The following is a 23,020-nucleotide window of genomic DNA, read 5'->3' as shown; positions in this document are numbered from 1 at the left end:
GCTTTGCCAATGCTTGTTAAATGCCTTGTAGACGTCGAACAAGCTATTTACATGTGTAATGTTAATAGACAGGCGCACATGAGCTTCTGAATCAGGCCTAGTGTGTCCTGCTGATGAGGATCTTCATAACCCTTGTAGCATTAGCCATGGTCCTCAGTGTCAGACTCAGTGGAGGGATCCAACAGAATCACTTCCAACGCACCAACTTGGTCTAAATCACTTTGACCTCATAATGTGCAGTAAGGCGACAAGTTTTGCTGCCATAGCCAGGGCAAATCCAGTGTGCCATGGATCCAGCTTGTGGCAATCCTATTGATGTCCTTATGACCACCTTCACACCCACCCATGTCTCCCGTGCCCTGTATACTCATTGTTACTATGAGTTGTTGACCAATGTTTGACCACTATTTCCAGGACACACTTCGACCACTACATCCAGTTGTTTACCTGCTTTCTTGACTTTCTCTCATATTTTACTAGGGGCAACCCTTGATATAAAACAAGCATTGGCAGCAGCAATAGATCTCCCTTGGCAAGCCTTTGGTGTCTTTATTCAATTTATTTTTATGCAAGCATATGCAATAAACATTAAAGGCATAAAAGTGATAACAAGTCAGAATGCCACCATCCAAAGATCGCATGCACGTGATTGCAAAAAAGTGTACAAAATGACATATTAATTTTGTTTTTAAATGAATATAATGAAGACAGTGTTTAGCCTGTCAACCATGGCCCTAAAAAGGACTACCAGTTGGATGTGCACGTGTGCAAGAGAAAAATGCTTTCAATCATAGTGGAGAGAGCTAATGGCTGAAGCAGGATGACCCATTACCACATGCGGTGTATTGTGGTGGGTTGAAGCAAAATGTGAATGACTCTTGAACAGACCAGTAGATGATAAGAACTGATAAAAAGTCTCTTTCTTTGTACATAAATATGTATGCATTTGTATTATGATTTTTCAAAAACAAAACATGAGTCTAGCAAGACTGCTAAATCTGTCTCCGGCAAAGCTGGAACAAACAGAAGCATCCGGGCACAAGCTCTTACATTTGCTTCCCAGACTCAGAAATTCAGCCAACAGCACATCTGCATTGCAGTAGCAGCCCATGCTTCCACGTCCAACTATTTGGAGAATATTTACACTTTACATAGCTTTAGTGCCCTGGTCCCCTGATAAGTGGGTGTGGAAATGCTTTGTGTGCTTTCTAAAACTACTCACCCGGTCCACTCCTGTTCTATTAGCTTATTACCCTGAAACAACCTCAAGCAATTAGCAGTGTACAACACCATGTCACAATAAGCCAACTGTCTGCACATGCGTTAGAGTGTCACCAGAAATTGCCACAAGGGGTAGCCAGATTGTTTCAAATTGAGTCAAAATGTGTCTTGTTGCTAGAGGTAAGCACCCAGTTGGCAAAATGATTTTGCCTGGGACTCCTATATCCTTGTATCCGTGTTGGCACTGTACAAGTGGTTCTCCATCTACTATTAGGCGTGAATGTCATCCCATCTTCGTCTTCTGCTCCCTTGTTTATATTGCTGGATTAATAGACTTCCTCTTGTATGTGCACATTCTTGTCCATAGGTTGTGTTTTTATAGGGGCCCACCAGGCAGCTGTCTGTAAACTATGGCCACATTCTAGGGAATCGTCTCCCTGTGTGCCTTGAGTGGGCAATAGCAACATCAGTGTGCCACATATTAAAATAGGTTATTAAGAGATGCACTCTATAAGCAGTATCCTACTCTAAACTGCATGCCCGCCTGCCTAAGCCTCTGGTACTGTATTCCTACTAATTTCCCAGACCTCATTTCAGAGATCCTAACGTTCTTTGAAACCTTATCCCTGCAACCCAACAATCCCTGATCTCGTCTTCCTTGTCTCTTCATCCCACCAACCATTTACAACCACTCGCATAACCCCACTAATGCCAAGAGATGAGTCCTTGCAATCTACTCTTCCACAATACGAAACTGGTAGAACTGTTTGGATTGTTTTCCTTGAGAGGATAACATTTATCCCAATAACCAACAATAAATAATGTCGGGTTTTGGGGAAGCGCTACACCTCATCAAGGTGGTAAGCGCTATATACATGCAAGTACAATAGATTAAGGAAAAGTCTATTGAAGAAGATACTAACTGCTCTTGAGGTGTTTAACCACTCCTGCACCTGAGTCCTTTTACAGAGCTCTTGTCTTAGCTTTGGCCCCTCTATCCATGTCACCTGGACATCAGTCCAGGTTCACTCACTGTTTATGTATTTATCTCATTACTTCAATATATTCATTTTTCTTTCTAATAAAACGTTTCTTCCTTGCATTTACTCGTTCATAAAAAAAAATTACTTTTATATATGGTCCTGGGTGGATAAGATAACCACATAAGTTTACCCTCCATGATATCCCTCCTGAATGCTAACTTTATTTCAGAATTTCCACTATAGATCACTAGCTGGATTTGGCATTTTGGTAGATCAGTTGTAGTGAACTAGCTACAGCCATCGCCCTCGAAAAGTTTCTCAGTTTCCTTGCATCTTATTCTTTCACTGAGTGTCACTGGGTGCACGCTCTTGTTCTTTCACTTGCCCCTGTGCCTAGCTGACCTGGGAGGGAAATCTCTACAACTTCCGGGCAGCCACCGAGAGTTCACTCTCTGTGGTAGACCTTGGTAGCAGCCAAAGCCCTCTGCTGAGATGTGTTAGATCAGTGCAGTGCTGTCTCCTGAGAAACACTGCTTCAGCCCCTCTGACTGAAAATTAGAGACTAATAGGAAACGGCACGTGATCAGCCAGGTGTTTTATCGCACATGCACAATGCAAGCATTTTTGGGGCTTGGAGCACGTTTCCAACAGTCAGCAGGGAATGGCTCCGCAGCACCGTGATATCAACAGAGTATTTTGCTTCCTTCTCCAAAATCCAGATAGCCCATAGTAGCATGCACTGACATCCAGACCTGCCAACCTTAAGAAACAAGCATTTCCAATGCAATGGGTCTCACATTTGCTCGAGTTAGAGCTATCAGTGTTGTAAATTCCTAACTGGACTTTTCTTGCCACTTAAAATAAAAAGTAAAACTGTTGAAATTAGCAAATTGATTGAAAGTGCCATGGCCAGCATCAGCGTGAAGGAGAGACACAAAAGGAAAAAGAAGTTTGATCACAGTCAAACATACCGGCAATCGTGCAATTGTCCATGTAACAGGAGCAGTAACAAAACCGTCCCAAGGAGGGACAAATGTAAAGCATTTACCAATAACAAAGGATTTTTGAACAGCAAGCCCATAATGAGTGAAAGTGATGGGCGTGCGGTGTGCGTGGTTAAAAACCCACAATACTTACAACAGGTCAAAGCGCTTGCATGCTCAACCTAAAAAATCACTGTGAGGAGGGGCATGGCCACGAAGGGGGTGGGGCCTTCTTCCCAGAATTACCTCAGAGGCACTTCTGCGCCCTCCCCCACTAAGCCTTGCCTCCTAAAAACAAGCCTGCTGAGACTAGTGCTGATGTCCTGTAATGGACATTGGCTTTTAAAAGCCTCCAAAATACAAAAAAATAAACAAGCTGGAAATCCACTCTTTGCAGTGGTTTCCAGCTCGTTTTTACTGACACCGTGTGTTATCAACTCCTCACTGTGTGACCGTGAGAATGGAGCTGATTTTGTGCCACCATGTGAGTTGGCAGGTAATCTGATTGACAGGCTACTGGTCCGACACTTGCATAGCCAGAACCAGGGTCAGGAAAATGTGGCCAACCACAAAGAGACTAACTGCATGATGCTTGGCCATGGTGCTAGTGACATCATGATTACACACAGGTCCGACATGGAGAGCAAGGCCTGATGTGCTGGAGGGTGGACCTTCCTACACGCTCAGCAGCCACATCAATGAAGATTTCTATCTCATAGCAGTACTCAGTGCTGCCTTTAACAGTGCCCTCAACTGTTTCTTGTAGTGTTTGGGTGCAGGTTCTGCCTTCAGCACCTCTTAGCTGAGGATATGATTGTCATCTCCTCCAGAAACGTGCACTAGGCCCTAGGCCCAAACAAATGGGTACTGACTTTGGACATTACAGGATTGTTTTAGGTGCAGGACCTGACTTTCAAAAAGGACTTAGACACCTCACCCCTTACGCCAGCACCCACTGCGTTGATCCTTTAATGTGGGCTGCGCTCTTTGGACACAGGGTCTGGACAACGAGGAGTCCCTTAGCTCATCCCTCACGCAATCAAAACAGCATAATAAATGTCATAAGCAGTGCATGGTGGAGTAGAGGTAAGCTTGTGTGTGTAGCAAAGTGCCCCTTTTTGACATGGTCACCCCCCAAGTTTTGCCTGGTATTAAATGCAATTTTGACCGAAAGTGCACTAGGTTCCTGCTAACCAGGTCGCTAGAGCCAGATCCCTTTCCCTAAAACTGTGCAATTGTTCCCTAATTGGCGATACCTCTGGCCCCCTTTAAGTCTCTAGTAAATGGTACCCCAGGTACCTAGGACCTGGGTACCAAAGAGGGACCCAAATGGCTGCAGCATATATTGTGCCACCCCCAGGGACCCCCCACCTAGCACATGCAGACTGCCAATGCAAGCTGCATGTCTTGGTGCAGCTCATATTGAAAATACGGCATAGCACACAGCCTGTGGGCCATGTCCCCTAGCACTTTATGCAATATATGTAAGACACCTGTACAGATGGCCTTGTAGCCCTATGGTAGGGTGCGTGATATAACATGTGGAGACATATCTGCACAAGCAGATATGCACTGATATATTTTTTCAATTCTTAGACAGGGAAGCTATTTTTAGGTACATGTGTTGGACACTGGTCAATACGACTTCTCCAGATACATGATAGCTTCACTGAAAATAGGGATGTTTTGGTATAAAGCGTGGTGTATTAATAAACCCTATCTGATGTCAGTGATGGATTTATTAATTCCCCCTGAAAACCTACCATCTACCTGTGTGTGGACTGACCAGTTTCAGCCAGCCTACCACCACCAGACACGAGTCTGACCTCCCAAGTATCAGGGTGACAGCCTTTGCTCCTGGGACGGTCATAAACCAGGCCTGCTCTGGGAGAGGTGTTTACACACCCCACCCAACAGGATGGCCTGTGTTAGACCTGACAGCCTTAAGGTGGGGTAAGGAAATGCCTTCCTTTGCATGGTTAACCCCTGACTTTTTTCCTTTTGTTGATACCAGTTATGATTGAAAGTGTGCTGGGACCCTGCTAACCAGGCCCCAGCATCAGTGTTCTTTCCCTAAACTGTACCTTTGTTCCCACAATTGGCACAGCCCTGGCACACAGGTAAGTCCCTCGTAAATGGTACCCCAGGTACCAACAGCCCTGTTGCCAGGGAAGGTCTCTGAGGGCTGCAGCATGTCTTATGCCACCCTAGGGACCCCTCACTCAGCACATGCACACCGCCTCACAGCTTGTGTGTGCTGGTGGGGAAAAAATTACTAAGTAGACATGGCACTCCCCTCAGAGTGCCATGCGCACCTCTCACTGCCTGTGGCATAGATAAGTCACCCCTCTAGCAGGCCTTACAGCCCTAAGGCAGGGTGCACTATACCACAAGTGAGGCCATAAATGCATGAGCACTATACCCCTACAGTGTCTAAGCAAAACCTTAGACATTGTAAGTGCAGGATAGCCATAAAGAGAATATGGTCTGGGAGCTTGTCAAACACGAACTCCACAGTTCTTTAATGGCTACACTGAAATCTGGGAAGTTTGGTATCAAACTTCTCAGCACAATAAATGCACATTGATGCCATTGTGGGATTTATTGTAACATACACCCAGACGGCATCTTAGAGATGCCCCCTGACTACCAGTCTGACTCCTAGTGCTAGGCCGACCAGTTTCTGCCAGCCTGCCACAACCAGACGAGTTTCTGGCCACATGGGGGAGTGCCTTGGACACTCTGTGGCCAGGAACAAAGCCTGTACAGGGTGCAGGTGCTTCTCACCTCCCCCTGCAGGAACTGCAACACCTGGTGGTGAGCCTCAAAGGCTCATGCCTTTTGTTACAGCACCCCAGGGCATCTCAGCTAATGGAGATGCCCGCCCCTGCGGCCACTGCCCCCACTTTTGGCGGCAAGGCTGAAGGAGATAATGGGGAAAACAAGAAGGAACCACCCACCAGTCAGGATGGCCACTAAGGCCACCTGAGCTCAGGTGGCTCCTGCCTTTAGAAATCCTCCATCTTGAGATTGGAGGATTCCCCCAGTAGGAATAGGGATGTGCCCCCCTCCCCTCAGGGAGGAGGCACAAAGAGGGTGTATCCACCCTCCAGGACAGTAGCCATTGGCTGCTGCCCCCAGACCTAAACACATCCCTAAATCTAGTATTTAGGAGCGACCCTGAACCTAGGAAATCAGATTCCTGCAACCTAAAAAAGAAGAAGGACTGCTGACCTGAAAGAACCTGCACAGCGACGCCTCCGACAGGGACCAGCAACCTCGGAGGACTCAGAGGACTGCCCTGAACCCGAAGGACCAAGAAACTCCTGAGAACAGCGACACTGTTTAAAAACAGCAACAACTTTGCAACTTTTAGCAACTTTGAAAGAACTCATCCTTCCTGCCGGAAGCATGAGACTTCTCACTCTGCACCCGACGCCCCCGGCTCGAGCTCCAGAGAACTAACACTGCAGAGAGGACTTCCAGGTGACTGCGACGACGTGGGTAACCTGAGTCCACCCCCCTGCACCACCACAGCGACGGCTGCAGAGAAGATCCAGAGACTCCCCCTGACCGCGACTGCCTGGTAACAAGGAACCCGAAGCCTGGACCAAGCACTGCACCCCCAGCCCCCAGGACCGATATGAACCACCCACGAGTGCAGGAGTGACCAGCAGGCAGCCCTCATCCTAGCCCAGTCGGTGGCTGGCCTGAGAAGCCCCCCTGTGCCCTGTCTGCATTACCTAAGTGACCCCCGGGTTCCTCCATTGCTTCCTAAAGCAAACCCGATGCCTACTTTGCACACTGCACCCGGCTGCCCCGTCCCGCTGAGGGTGTGTTTTGTGTGCCTTTTTGTGTCCCCCCCCAGTGATCTACAAACCCCCCCTGGTCTGCTCCCGAGGACGCAGGTACTTACCTGCCAGCAGACCGGAATAGGAGCACCTCTGTTCTCATTAGGCGCCTATGTATTTTAGGCCCTCTTTTGACCTCTGCACCTAACCAGCCCTGTGTTGCTGCTGCGGTGACTTTGGGGGTTGCCTTGAACCCCCAACGGTGGGATGCCTATGCCCAGGAAACTGACTGTGTAAGTGCTTTACTTACCTGAGAAACTTAACAAAACTTACCTCCCCCAAGAACTGATCAACATCTGGGCTGGACTGGTTGACAGTCTTCTTGTGCATTTCACCCAGACAACCACAAACACAGGATACTCAGTCACACCTGCACTCATCTACATACTAAATGGGTTGTCCTGGGTTGGAAGGGTGGAGGGCCTGACACTTACATTTCAAAGGCTAGTGGGCTGCCCTCACACAAAGGACTGCCAAACCCCTTATTGGGACCCTGGCAGACATACCTGTATTGAAAAGGGACCTTGTGCACTTCAAAACCACTCTTTGAAGTCTCCCCCATCTCAAATGCATTTTGGGGTATATAAACTGGGTTTTTGACCCCACCAAATCAGACACTTCTGGACCTGAACCTGCAACCTGTAAAGAGGAACTGACTGCCTGCCCAAAGGATTCATCTGGACTCCTTTGCTGAGAAGGACGGCTGCCCTGCTGCCTTGCTGCTCTCTGACTTTGCTGAGAAGTGCTCTCCAAGGGCTGGTATTGAGCTTGCTTCCTGTTTTCTGAAGTCTCAGGGCCAAAAAAAACTTAATCTCTTCAGGAAACTCCTTGTGTGCTGAAAATCGACACACAGCCTGCCGGAAATGAAGCGCAGCTGTTTTGCGATGGAGAAATCACTGCACAGCCGAGCTGGAACAACGCAGCCCATCTTCCCGAGCGAAGAATCGACGCAGCACCTGCCTTGCAGACAGAAATTCGACACACACCATACCAGATGGACACACAGCTGTACAGGAATGACTTATCGAGTGGAGAATTGATGCAGTGACTGCTGCGTGATGGAAAATTTGACGCATCACCTACCGGATCGACACAACGGATGTGATTTCTTCCCGCATGTCCAGGATGTCCCTGCATCATCCCTGGGTGTCAAAAAGATCCCCGAATTGCAGTAAGGAACCGAGACTGCTCATCGGAATTCGACGCAAAGCCCCTTGCAGCATGGAAAGAAACAGTGCATCGTCTGTGCCGTGTCAGAAAGTCTGATGCACACCACATTTTCCCACGCATCTCCTTCTCTGCGGTCTCCATGCATGTTATTTTTGACGCAAACCAGGTACTTTGTGCAAACAAGAAACAACTTTTGATTACTAAGATTTAATCTTGCAAAAGTGATATCTCAGCTTGTGAGTATTGAATCTTTAACGTTTTGACCTTAATTTAACCAGATAAATATCTTATATTTTTTCTAAACCATAATGGTGTATTTTTATGGTGTTTTCACTGTGTTAATGTATGATTTATTGCACAAATACTTTACACATTTCCTTCTAAGTTAAGCCTGACTGCTCAGTGCCAAGCTACCAGAAGGTGGGTGTAGGATAATTTGGATTGTGTGTGATTTACCCTGACTAGGATTGTGGTTCCTATTTAGACAAGGGTGTATACCTCTGCCAACTAGAGACCCTATTTCTAATAGCCTGCAACACTGCACTCCAGAGCCCAGGGCTTCAAAGAAGCCTACCGTCCTTGGTATGCAGATTTGGCTTCACTCACAGGAAAGATGCTGACCTTCCTTACCCAGGGCCCATTTGGCACCGGGACAGATGGGAAGTTTAGAATTTGAGAGGTGTGTCCACCTCTCAGGTCTGTCCCACTCCCAAGGTGAGCTGCCTGATGTGGACATTTAGAAGTCTGCCATCATGGTGTTGGCACATTTAGGAACACTGGGACAGGGTTATGCCCACTTCTGACAGAAAGTGGTCATATAAGGGGTGTAGTGATCCAGGGGTAAGTAGCCTATTGGCTTCTACCCTGCACTCCCTGAAACACCCTTAAATTCAGTAGGAGAGCCACTGGCACCAGCTCCTAGCACCAGGAAAGCAGATTCCAGCTGACCTATGAAAAAGGACACCAAAGAGCTCTAAAAGCAAAGCCAGAGGAAGCAGCACCTGACCTGGCCCCAGCCCTAGCGGTCTGTCTGCTGTTACTGCCGAATTGCGCCAAAGTTGACTTGTCCTGCAAACTGCTGTGCCTCCAAAAAACTGTGGAGGCCTCCCTGCCTTCAAAGGCTCAGGAACTCCTATGGAGCAGCGGAGCTGCTTCCCTGCATCTAAGAGACCTGAGAGGACTACAGACTGGAAAAAACCCGACACCCAAAAGCACCATTGCACCCATGCTGCCTAGCCCAAGTGGGCCAGTGACGCCAACATGGTCCCACAGTCCACCACAGACAAAGCCTACCTTGGACTTGCCCACTGTGGAGCTTTCGATGTCGCCTGCAGCCTCTGCACACAGGCCCCATCAACTGTGAGTGCTCCGGTGGAGGAAAAACCAGACCCCTCCGGACACCTCTGCACCCGTTGCCCCTCGCCTGAGAAGAAGAGGACTGAAGGTGTCTCCTCATCCCCAGACATCTCAAGACTAGAACCCACTTGGTTCCTTCCAACTGGATCCCCAGTCCTCACCTGCAGCATCTTTTCGACCAGACAGATCCCCATAGAGTAACATCGGGCACCCGATGCTGTACTACACCTCTGTACCCAGACACCCCAGTGCCTCCCAGGGTGACCTGTTGGTGTGGTCCTGACCCTTGCACAATACGTACCTAACACCAAGGACATTGGCCATGTAAGTTGATGTACTGTACATGTTTTGCCGTCTTTGTTTTTCCTTCATAGGGTAACATTGCAGCTCCCAGAAATTGCAGTGTTGGCTTTTCAAAACTGTAAAGATTTTTCTTGCAAAATGTACTTACCTGATCGTATTGATTCTGGTGCCTAAACATATATAAAAATACTTATTATTTTTTTTATATTGGTGTGGATCTACTTATTGAGTTATGTGTCTCACTTAATGACTGTGTGCGGATTTTCAGATGCCTAACACTCCTCTCTGATCAGCATAAGGCTGCTCGACCACATTACCCCCTACAAAGAACACCTTGGGATCGCTAGAGGAAGCCCCTGTTCACTAGCAAGGACTCTGCACGATATATTTCATTTTGATATATCATATGAAGAGCCAGCTTCCTACAGTGTGGCTAACCTAGCTGGTGAATTTCAGTTGTTTTTAGATTTCGATTATGCAGTCCTACCACTTCCAACACAACCTTAACTGAAGCATAACTAAGGTACACACGCTGCTTCTGTAGTTATGGTTGAGTTGGCGCACCCTTACAAAATGCATTTTTTTGCTTTGTTCCTAGGCTTCGCCCCATTGGGCAAATCTATGTGACATTTTGCAGTGACTTTTCCCATCCAACTAATGTATTTTCTTTCAAATTTGATAAAGATTACTCAAGGGTAGTGAAGATATTGGTGATTCAAACGTAGCATTTTCCATTTTACAATGCAAATCAAATTTTGCTCTCAGCTGCAACAGTAACTGCTGAATAGAACGAGTGTAAATTAGGCATGGTAATGGTTCTAATCAGAGTAGTTCTTTTTCCTTTGATGTACATTTGTGCAGTAGTTTTTGAGATATTACAGTCACAAAAAGGCATTGGTGTATTTCAAGGGATTATTCTCACATATAGTTAGACAACAAAGTGAAAAACATGGAGATCCGCATGTCTATTCAGAGCTGAATATTTGTCTCCAATTGCTGTTGCGTGATGTCCTTCAACTGTGCTGACCTCCTCAGGCATGTTCAGAAATATGTTCTTGTGTCCTTGGTGGGTAAGGGACTCGGGAGTCAGAGAATGCAAATTCCACTCCCACAGAGGGCTAGAGTGATACACGGAGGTTAAAAAATTGTGTTTTACTAAAGAAAAATGGCAATATTTCGAAAATACATTTATAAACAGCACAAATACTATATGCATATTTTCTTTTGGCACAAACCAGTGAGGTGGCATGTACATATCGCTTTATCCTACTCTCCTAGACGTAACCTGAACACTTCGCTGGTACAAAATTGTACTGCTAATTTCAATCAATTTCAATCAATTTATTAAGCGCACTACTCACCCGTTAGGGTCTCAAGGCATTGAGAGGGTGGGGAGGGTTGCCGTTTATTGCTCAAAAAGCCATGTCTTGAGGTTCTTTCTGAAAGTTAGGAGGTCCTGAGTCTTGCGTAGGTTGGTGGGGACTAACAGGGCCCTGTCATGTCCCCAGTGGCAATCAATACTGGTACATACTGTTATTGCATGCATAGCAATAGCGTTTTTGCACTACTTGTGACTTTCACCTTGTATAGTTAATTATGCAAAAATATTCCAAAAGCAAAATACTCCCACCGATTGTTTATCTTGGAACGCAGCATGCAGATTTAATGGTGAAATTTTAAGGCAATCTTAAATATTTTAAATTCCAATTGAGAATTATAGCTAAGTGAGAATATACCACACAAGGAATATGCACAGCTGATACAGTGACCATTGAGTAACCAAACACAGAAGCTGTAAGGCATTGGCAAAGTAGGCAATTACCCAGGCCTTCCACCTTCCACTGGCCCTTCTGTTAAGTCAGTTAGACAGTCACTATTCTGCCATATAGCGGTGCTCATAAAATCTTTTTGTTTCTTACTTGGCAGCTCACCATACTTAACAGAAACTTAGTGTGCATGCTTGATCTACCCAGCTTTAAACAGTCTTAAATATATATGTATGTGCCATTTCTCTCTCCTCGCTTAATCCTTGCTCTTCAGGTGAGAACCCCCCCCTCCACCCTCCTCCCCAGCACCTTGAGAATCTCACAGGTGAGTAGCCGATCTTTACAAATATTGATTGATTGATTGATTGAACCTTACCTCTTCTACCTTGCCCCTTTCTCTTACCCTTTTTCTACTGCAACGTTCTCTGCCCCACCACTACCTCTAGGTACCCAATATACTTCACTTGAATTCATCCCTCTCTGTGAGGATTTGGGTATATGGTAGGGTTGTGGGGCCATATTGTGCAGTACACTCACAAGTACTGTCTAGGGGCCAGTCAGGCTAGTTTACTTAACATTAAGCTCAACCCTGGATAGCTGTGGCAGCGAGCAGTAAGACTGAGTAAAGGAACTATGTGTAAAGAATTTAACAGCACCAAACAATGAAATGAGAAAGCAATGACACACAAAAGAAAGAAGACACCAATTTATATAAATAGATTACATTATAATGAATGTTTTGAAAGCTTGATGAACAAAATATATTGGAGGGTATTAGAGAAAAACATTTTAGAAGATATCATTGCTTTCAAATGCACCCACAAACAAGCATTGGTCAACAAAAACTTTGGAAACTTTTGAAAAGTTTGAAACAGTTAGTTTGGCTACTCCAGCCCGGTTATGGCAACCAGTTCCAGCAGGAAAGAGGTCCAGGGGGTCAGAGTGGACTCTTTGGACAGTTACCTGGCCACCAGAGCATTTTTGAAGTAAAATCCAAACATTACAGGACAACCTCCACAGACAACAATTGAGTGGTCCTGATGCTGAGGGATGCAAGTAAAAGATGCTCAAAGGATGTGGAATGGTCAACAGGAGTGGCCAAACTAAGCCATACAGATCGGGTCCCTCGAAGTACGCTATGTTGCAGTAGCTGAACAGCCCATGCTGGGCTACTGGTTAGTCTGCACAGTGGTTGGGATGAAATCCTTGGGTGGGAGCTAGCATCCCTGTGGTGCAACAAATCTGGACTTGGATAGGAACGGGTCAAGCAGACTCTAGTGCAACCTTTGACTATCTTGTATTTGTCCTCTTGGCTCCCCGGCGATTGGTAGAGCAAAACGTCTGCGGTGACTACCGACTTGTCAGCTTGGGCTACTTCCACTCTTCTGTCCTTGTAGCAGGTTCCAGGAGATCAGCTAACTTATCCTTGGAGTTGCTGCTCTAAGTTGAGGCTTGGAATCAACTTTTCCCCAAGCCAGGAGCTACAGGCACAGTACACACTTTGCTAGCCTAAAGTGCAGGAGGCGCAGTCCTTCTGATGATACAGCCTCCCTTTGTGTGGGTCCAAGGGCAGCTGGGCAGTTCTTCTTCGGTCTTTGCTCCAATTCCAGCATGATCTGAGCGCCAGAGTGCCAGGAGTGCTATATTTATCTCAGGAACGTGCCCTGAGGGGACCACATGGTCACTAGCCTATGGCTACTGGGTCCCCTCCTACCTGGGGACAAAGTTCCTGTGATGTGTGGCATATGCTATCCTAGAGTGCCATAGAAGATTGGTAGCTCAACCTAGAGGTGTGGCTACCAGAGGGCTACACGCCCAAAGTAGAAACGCTTTGGGGGCGAGTTTTCCCTCCTTGACTCTGTCTCCACTTTGCAGGAACAAAAGGCATCCGGCTCAGGAGTGTTGACGCTACTTCCCTCACAAAGGTTGCTCTACCTTTAAAGCTTGCTTTTTGGGCTAACACCCTGAGTGGTCATGCTGGGACATGAGGTGACTGCCTTTGTTCATGTGTTGGGAAGTTGGTCACACTTCACCCCAGGTCATCAAAAAGCTATCTGTGCACCAGGGCTCTTGTGAGGCTGCTGGGCTAGCTGGAGTCAGAGTAGCAACTTTTCTAAACGTTGCTTACCCTCACTAGTGGTATTCAATTCAACCTAGGCACCAGGTCAGGTTTATTGTCACAATTAATTTGATACTTAGCATGACCCAGTTAGGAAGTCCCATTCATGAGTTAGCCAGTTAGGTTGCTAACTGGTAACCCTGTGTTAGCCAATGGGGCTACTAATTTTATCCTCATCAAATGACTATCTGGAAGTGTTGCTGTTAAAACATATTAAAAATATGTTTTAATTAACAAAATAGGGCTGCAGCCCTCAGTAGACACTGTGCATTACATGCCTTGGGTACCCTGGGTACCATCTACTAGGGACTTATAAGTAAGTCAGTCCTTGCCCATTGGGTGTATCCAAATCAACATGTAATTTGTATAGGGTCAGAATACGGGCACTGAGGTTGGTTAGCAGGTCTTACTGTACTCTCAGAGTCAAAAGACCAGCAGCGTCAGTCCAAACATGTGGGGGTGAACATGCAGTAAGAAGCATTCCCTTATATGGCTCCCCTCCAGATGAAGGGTGATGAGCAACTAACCCATATACTGGTAATTCTCATCAGCTAAGTGGAAGAACCTGGAAAGTGCATCTGCATTGCCATGGTCAGTCTCAGGTCTGTGTTCATAAAGTCCATACCCTATAGGGAGATGGATCATTTTAACAACTTGGGGTTCTCTCCTCTCATCTGCATCATACGCCTGAGAGCTCTGTGGTCAGTTTGAACTGTGAAGTGAGTCCGAAACAAGTAGGGTCTTAGCTTCTGCAGAGACCAAACCACAGCAAAGGCTTCCCTCTCAATGGCACTCCAATGCTGCTTTCCGGGGAGGAGTCACCTGACGATAAATGCAACTGGTTGATCTTAACCCTGGTAATTTATCTGTGACAGAATTGCCTCAATCCCATGTTTTGACACATCAGTTTGGACAACAAACTGTTTACTAAAGTCGGGTGTCTTTAGGACAGGTGTTGAGCTCAGAGCTTCCTTAAGGGTGTCAAAGGCATTTTGACAGAAGTCAGTCCATATGACTTTCCTTGGCCCCTTTTTGGAATTTAACTCTGTTAAAGGTGCCACTACTGTACCATATCCTTTTAAAAACCTCCTATAGTACCCAGTCAGGCCTAAAAAGGCTCTGACATGGGTCTGAGTCTTTAGAGATTCACATGCCAGAAATGTCTAAATCTTAAGGTGGGGAGGTTGTACATAGCCTCCACCTACTTGGTGGCCCAAGTACACTACAGACTCTTGCTCTATCTGGAAGATTTCTTGCCTTGATAGTCAGCCCTGCCTGTTGGAAAGCTTGAGGTGGACTAGGTAATCCTCCCAGGTGGAACTAAAGACAGCAATTTCATCTAGATATGCTGAACTAACATTTTCCAGACATGAAAGCACTCTATTCATCAACCCCTGGAAGGCAGCAGGCGCGTTTTTCAATCCAAAGTGTATCACTTTGAACTGAAAGTGGCCTTTTGGGGTTGGAGGGCTATCTGCCAATAACCTGAAGTCAAGTCAAAGGTACTCAGATATGTGGCAGCCCTCAACTTGTCTAAACCTCTAGGTATGGGGTGAGCATCGGTCTTGGTGACTGCATTCAGACCTCTGTAATTCACACAAAATCTCATCTTTGGCTTGCTTCCTTTTGGATTGGGTTTGGACACAAGAACCACTGGGCTGGCCCACGGACTGCTAGAGGGCTCAGTCACCCCCAGCTCTAGCATCTTAGCAACTTCAGCTTTAATACTAGCCTTGCCAGTCTGTTAATATTACTTTCGGCAGGGAAACTATCACCTGTGTTTACATCATGGGAACCTCATGTTGTCAGACCTGGAGGCAATGAAATTAGTCCAGCAAACTAAGCAAAGTTGTAACAGTCTTTCTGTTGCTGGCTTGTCAATGTGGAAGAGAGAACTACTCCCTTCACTGAACCATCTTTGATCTTGGGTGACATCAGGTATGGGAGAGGTTCACTTGCCTCCTCTTCTCTAACATCCTCTGGATGCAGCCTGTGTCTAGAGAACTCTGTCTGTATGTCCCAACTTTCTCTCAAGTTCTTCAGCTTTGCCTTGCACTCAGCATCTCTTGTTTTATAGCCCACTGGACATGGCCTTGATGAGCCATGCCTTGCATGGTCTGAGTTCCGGACCTGACTTTTATCAAGTTGCAGCATTCAAGACCCTTACCCATGAGCACTTAGGCTATAGCCTTTGGTCATGCTAAGAGTGCCTTGGGTGCAGGACCTGGCCTTTGGCCAGGCCCTGTTCTCCAAATCACTAATAAGGATCAATATGACCCCAGCTCTTCAACCGTGCCAGCGGACTCTGTATACTTTTCTTTCATTTTTGCCAGGCCCTCTATTTAAGATTGTTATCCAGGGTTCTTGCACCCAAGTAATGTCTTTTTAAATTTGAAACTTTGTTCACAAAAGTCAAAATTTGGGGGTGGTCTGAAAATCTAATGGTCCATAGTTAAAGGTAAGCCTTTTATAAGACAAATATATCTACTGCCACTCAACGAATATAAACCTAGTCAAAAAGGGGAAATTCTAGGTAATGTTATGTCTTTTTAGAAAGATGTTTCATGACCACTTTATGCAATCACCCCAGATGTCTCTTGAGAGTTCAGTGGTGGAGAGAGAGAAGGAAGGCATGTGCTCCGACCCCTTAGGCTTCACATTAAAGAAAAGCATTAAACTGTCTGTGTAGGGAGACCTCAGAAGGGGGAAGGGAGATTGCCACAGCAAGCAGAAAAAGACGTTCTAGCCCTTACCCAACTCTAAAAGGTGTAAGTAACTAGAAGTACCAGGTGATTCTCTGACAAACTGCTCCAGTCCTGGGATCTCATTTAAGGACCTAATGCATTCTGGGAGTTTTTGTTCTCATCAGTTGACACAGATGGACTAAAGTAACAGATGACAATGGTTTGCAGAAGGGAAGCCTAGAAATAGAAGATTGTTCACACAAAGATATGGATTAATCTGGTAACTCCATGAACAAACTCACTCACTAGTTGGTTTAGAAACTAATATCCTGATGCACCTCTGACCATTGGCTTGCTTGTGGCGGCATGCCTCGCATGCATTCCTTTAAAGACACCTGCCCCGCTACCACTGTCCATGGATCTCTCCTCATGTGTTTCCACATATCCAGATGCATCTGTATGTACAACTTTTATTAGAAGATTCCTACCATGTGCCTACTTGCTGTTAAATTCACAAACCAATATCCACCTTCAGGGCCCAACCCAGATCAAGATCATGTGCCTTCCTACAAGAGAATAACTCTGACTGAATGACAGACTGCGATGAGAATACTGTCAGAGAAACACAAGGTTAAAAGAAGGTCTACGACCCACTGTGTCAGAGGATATTAGCATGTAACACTTCTCACTGGGGTATGGTAGAGTTGGACAACCTTTTTGCTGGCATGATACATTGATACCCCTAGACATCTGAGGCATTATTTATCTAGCCCTTCCGTTGCCCTTGCGTCACACAAAGTTTGATACCTACTCAGGGTCAATATGGATAATAACTCATTTCAAGCACCAGTAGCCACCTATTTGATCTGTGATTTTGGGCACCAGCTGGAGCAGTAACTGGTCCCCTGTTGAACTGTGCCCATCGCTTCTTGTCACCAACTACTGAAGCTATGTTAGGCCTGTCTACTTGGCAGTGGCACTTTAACTTGGTCTAGCTTTAACTCACTAAAGACTTATTTGACTCTTGTCTGTGGGAATCTAGGCACAGTCGTCACACTGATGACAACACTGCCCCATAGAATGTCTTGTGTTTTCTAGGTCTGGCCTTTGAGACAGTTTTATTTGTCTCGCCAGACTATTGTTTAAAACAAAAGTCATACTTATATACATGCAGAGGGGAACTTTTTTCGTAAGTAGGCTTCATTCATTGGTCTGCTAAGTTGTCATTCACATTTTGCTTCTGCCCATGTGAAGCATATTGCATGGAACAACTGGTCAGCCCAATTTACCTACTGGCCCCTCTTTACTTTGTGTGACTACACAAAGCCTGAGAACATTGTGCTTTATTTTAATAATTTTGTAATAACTTTCAAATCCAGCTATGTATTTTGCTTGCACTTTGCTTGTCACTTAGATGGTGATCTCGTTTCTATCTCTTTTTTAAACTTGCTTTCATAAAGTGTTTAAGTGACGCTGTAACATTGTAGCTGTCAGCAATGTAAATGCATATTTTGCTGCTGATTCATTTTTATCTCTTTCACAAATAATAATAATAGGGCGTACGCTGTAAGTGAAAGTATTGTTATTTAAGAAAGGTTTCTCGTAAAGCTGCCAGCGTAGTGAGTGTTGTTTTAATTTTAAAACTGTTATTGTAAGCATAAGGCAGCCACGTTGAAGTGGCTGCATGTTTTTTTTTAAACTATTCTGTGGCATATTCTTGCATTAAAAAATGAACCGTCGCACCAGCGAAGGTCAGACCTATTGGCTTTGTCCTTGCTTGTTTAATCTATAGCACCTTACTGCATGCCATAAAACAATTTTAGGTCATGCAAAGGTTAGATTGAGGATGCTGGCACTTTCAAATTACATTGTAGTATTTCAGACGCATAAAGCAAGGAAACAGTTTATACAGTAAGAGAATCCAATTAATGAACTGTTGCAGCAGGTTTGATTTTTGGATTCTTTTATTCTCAGTTAGGTAGATCAGTGGTCTACAGCCCACACACTTTTTGCCCCCTTACGGCACTCAGGCCTGGGACTTTTACAAGGCAAGAAAATAAATTCTGTTATACACAGACCTGCCAGCTGCAACAAAATGTGTGAGAAGGGAGTGGGGCCTTGGAAGGGTCAGGGGTCCTGTGTCGAGAAGTACATAACAGACACTTTTGCTGTCACCCTACCACTAAACCAGGGGTGGCTCCTTCACAATGATGAAGAAGCGTCGCACCCCTGGCTAAGACAGGAGCTGAAAAATAAAACGATATTTCTTTATCGTTTTATCTTTCAGCTGCTCACTCAGCCAGCAGCATGTGAAGGGACAGACGGGGCTGGGCCATGGGAGGGGGAGAGGGTAGTGGGAGAAAGAGAGAGTGCACCTAAGTACGCATGTGTGTTTGGCCACCCATCGTGGCTGGCCAAACACACATGAGCACTTAAGTTTCTCCAGCCCGGCTGTATTTAACAGCCGGGCTGCAGAAACTGCACAGACCCCAGGGCAGTGTATGAGTGGCAGTCCAAGCCGCTCAGACCAATCCTGACGATGCTTTCATGCTAGCTTTAGCATGAAAGCAGCACCAGGATTGCTGGTGAGCCTGTGCTGGTGTCCCAGTGAATGTCGGGACAACAGAAGAAGAGGATCGAGGTGGCAGAGGGCGGCAGCGACAGGAAGAGGTGAGTTTTTTTTATTCTTTTTTTTATATCCCCCCCATCCCTCCCTCCTGCCTGCCCCTCCCCTTGAGATTAGCAGCAGCGGCTGGTGCTCCAAACCCCCTCTGCCCCTCAAAAAAAGAGCTTGCTGGTGCAGATGTCCTAGGGTGTTTTCACACTCCTTAATAGATGTCGGCAGTTCAAAGCCTCCAAAAACGAGCTGAAAATCCACCTTTTGCAGTGATTTTCAGCTTGTTTTACCTGCCAGCGTGTGATATTGACTCCTCACCGGATGACTGTGTGAAGGGAGCCGATATTGTGTGTCACACTTTAGCACCGTGTGAGTTGGCAGGTCTGTATATACGAAGTGTGGTCTTACATTCTGTATTTCGACATAGGCCTCGTATAACCTGTTACTACTGTACTATTTGGTTCAAAGGCAGATTTCACTCCATTGGACTAATGCAACCAGGCTGCATTAAGACCCTGTGACCAGACCAAACCATACTGCAGTGACGACCCACAATATTTTGTACCTTGAGGTAGAACCAAATATAACCACTCTAACATGGTATTTAAAGTTGACTTCAGTATGCAGAATCTGAGACCACATTTCTGAACACCTTTCCTGTATACCGGAATGTATTCACAAGCCTTGAAAAAGGCACACTGAAAGGGGCAAAACATGTGTTGGCTGTAGACCTCTAAAGTACATGACAAAAAAAATACAAATACAGCAATCAACCCGTCTGCAGCAATTAATTAATTAAATAATCTTATCCTATCTTGTTTGAATTGTTTCCATTGTTTAAGCCTACGAATGACTAGAATGTAAATTTGAAAGTGCCAGGATCCCTAATTTAACATTTGCACTTCTATTACTCATGGGGAGAGGGGCATACTCACTTCAAAGAGAAACAAGGGTACACATCCCAAACTAAACTCCTTTTTAGGTCTGGCATTAGCCAAGACCTTTTGAGTACGCTAAAATTATATGTGTAATATTCTTAGTTAAAAGGCCTTCCAATCCCCTCTCTGCAACCATTGTTCTGCTCTTTGTCATTCACATTTTGTTTCTGCCCCCTACAACATAGAGCTTGGGGCAATAGTTCAGCCTACTTCAGCCACTGGTTAACTTCAGTTTGAGTGAGTGCATTTTGGTATTTCACAATGAGCACATTCACTCACACAGTAGTTTCTTTACAGCGCTGTGTTTTTGTTTTTACTTTATAATTACCTTAGTGTTGCTTTTGTGTTTCAAGCCTGAACGCCTTTCTACCAGATGTGAGCACAGGCCACATTCCATGCGTTATCAGTTTCTACCTCCTGTCAATGCTATTATAAATGTATTTTGAAGTTTCATTTGTTTATCTGACTGCTGGTATTTTACAACATAACAGACTGCGCCCATTTGAAATTGTTCTGTATTTGATTATTGTCTTTTTACAATGCAAGCAGTGCACAAATCGAAAGCTTCAATATTATACTTGTGAATTCATAGGTGGACAAATCTTCATAATGTGTTTTTCTGGACACAGTTTCAATGATGGTTCTCAAATAAACTTTGCTTACGAAGAAAATCAGCCTTTATTGTGTTTAATTTGTTACAGCTGTAACACTTTTTTTAAAATGTCTTTCTATCTTTCTTTCTTTCTTTCCTTCTTTTTCTTTCTTCCTTTCTCATTCCTTCTTTCTTTCCTTCTTTAAATTTTCTCTTACCTTCATTCTATCATTCTTTCTTTTCTCTTTCTTTCCAACCTTTCTTCCTTCTTTCATCTTTCCTTCCTTCTTTCTTTCCATCTTTCTTGCCTTCTTTCCTTCTTTCTTTCTTTCCTTCTTTCCTTTTTAATTTTTCATTGTTTATTTATCCTTCTCTCCTTCTTTCATTTCTTTCCATCTTCCCTTCTTTCTTTATATATTTGTTTCCATTTTCATGCCTTCTTTCTTTCTTTTGTGCTTTCTTTCATGCTTTTGTTCTTTCATTCATTCTTTCTTGCTTTATTTTCTGCTTTCTTTCCTTCTTTCTTACTTTTTTCTTTCTTTCTTCCTTTTTCTTTCTTTCTTTCTTTCTCTTTCTTCTCTTCTTATTTCCTTATTTTATTCCTTCCTTCCTTTTCCTTTTACTTTCTTTACATCTTTCATTCTTCCTTTCTTTCCTGCTTTTGTTCCTGCTTTCAGGTCATCCTTCCTACTTTCCTTTATTCTTGGATTCTTTCCTTATTTCTTTCCCTTCTTTTTTTCTTTCCTTCTTTCTTTACATTTTTCTATCATTGTATATTTCTTTGTTCCTCTCTTTTTCTCTTTCTTTCTCTTTCTCTCTGTCTTTGTCTATTTCTCTTTCTTTCCTTCATTTTCTTTCTTTCTTTCCCTTTTCCCTTTTTTCTTTGCTCCTTTCTTTCTTAAAAGAAAGAGGCTGGCAGCGAATGGCAGAACAATTGTCTTTTTAAAGTCTGTGTAACCCAAGACCTTTTTATTTTACTAGAATTATGTGTATGGGGTAGCTACTATGGGGGCTTTCAGCCACACTTCATCCATTTGTCTGTGGTTGTGTCACTCACATTTTTCTCCAACCCATTCAAGCTTGCCTCAAGGGGCAATGCATCAGCCCACTTCAACTACTGGCTGACGTCACTATGAGTTAAGACATGCTGCCCTTTTACAATGAGCACATCGACATACAAAGTGGTTCCCTTCAGTTTCAGGGAGTACTATGGTAATGTGTAGTTTTTTTAGACCAAAAAACATTTTTGCGTTTGGTCAATTTTTTTTTCTAAATTGCACCTGACTGCTTCCTTAACAATAAGTTTTGCAAAAGCCATGACAAACCAAACAAGAATTTGTAAAAGGCTGCCAGACAACACCAGACCTAATGGCTTTGTCAATGCTAGTTTAATAAGGTATTGGGATAGAGCCACTGACTCCAGAGGTTCCAACTATACCTGGACGTATTCGATGTCAAACATCTGCTCACAAAGGTGCCAAAACCTTCTGTTTTTTGTGTGCATCCATGCGTTCTGTTCCATATTTTATTGTTGTGACTAAAAACCTATATACTTTAAAGGTTTACTAGTGGACAGATGAGGTCAGGATATGGATCCTGGTCTGGGTTGCTCTAGGGTATTGTTGTCTCTGAAAGGTCAGAGCAGGGTTGTGTTTTCCAGAGGAGGGAGGCCCATCATGAGTTAGCTTTGGAGTGTGGATGTAGCCAGGAATTTGTGGCAGGATACCAGTCAGAAATCGATGCTGGCTGTCAGTTCCAGTCCTGAGTTCAGAGTGGAGTTCAATGCCATCATGCTGCCATGGGTGGGTTGTGGGTGAGGAGTCCTGGGACGGGTTTTCAGTCAGAGTCAGTGTTTAGGTATGGATGTCAGTGGATGTGGAGGTGTGGATTTCAGTCTGAGTCTGAGTTTCCATACAGATGTCAGTCTGAGTCTGTGGTCAGGTGTGGATGTCAGTATGAGTTGGTGTTTAGGTGCAGATGTCAGTCCAGCGTTGACGTGGAGGAATGTATGTCAGTCAGAGTCGGTATCCCGGTATGTACGTCAGTCAGAGTTATTGTTTTGAAGTATGAATGTAATTTAGGACTCGATGAAGAAATGCAGTTAGAAGTCTGCCAGAGTGTCAGTCAGTTCCAGGAAATGACTGCCAGCCATGAGTTGTGGTCAGTCAGTTACAGGGCTAAAATGATGGTGCTGGGATGACAGTCAGGAGTTGTTGCTGGAATTTAAGAAGCGCCTAATTTGTAAAAGGATAGGTGACAGGGCCTAAAGTTTTGCTCAGAAGCCCGCAGCCTGCACTGTCTAAGGCTAATGCTGGTACCACCTCATGCCTCATTAATTCACCACCAGACACTCTCTGCCCCTTTATCTCACTCTTGCGTGTTCCCGCTTTTGGGCCTGATTTAGAGTTTTGCGCATGGGGTTACTTTGTCACAAATG

The sequence above is a fragment of the Pleurodeles waltl genome, chromosome 7 (genome assembly GCF_031143425.1).
Source record: "Pleurodeles waltl isolate 20211129_DDA chromosome 7, aPleWal1.hap1.20221129, whole genome shotgun sequence".
NCBI classification, from domain to species: domain Eukaryota; kingdom Metazoa; phylum Chordata; class Amphibia; order Caudata; family Salamandridae; genus Pleurodeles; species Pleurodeles waltl.
This window is presented reverse-complemented; position numbering follows the sequence as displayed.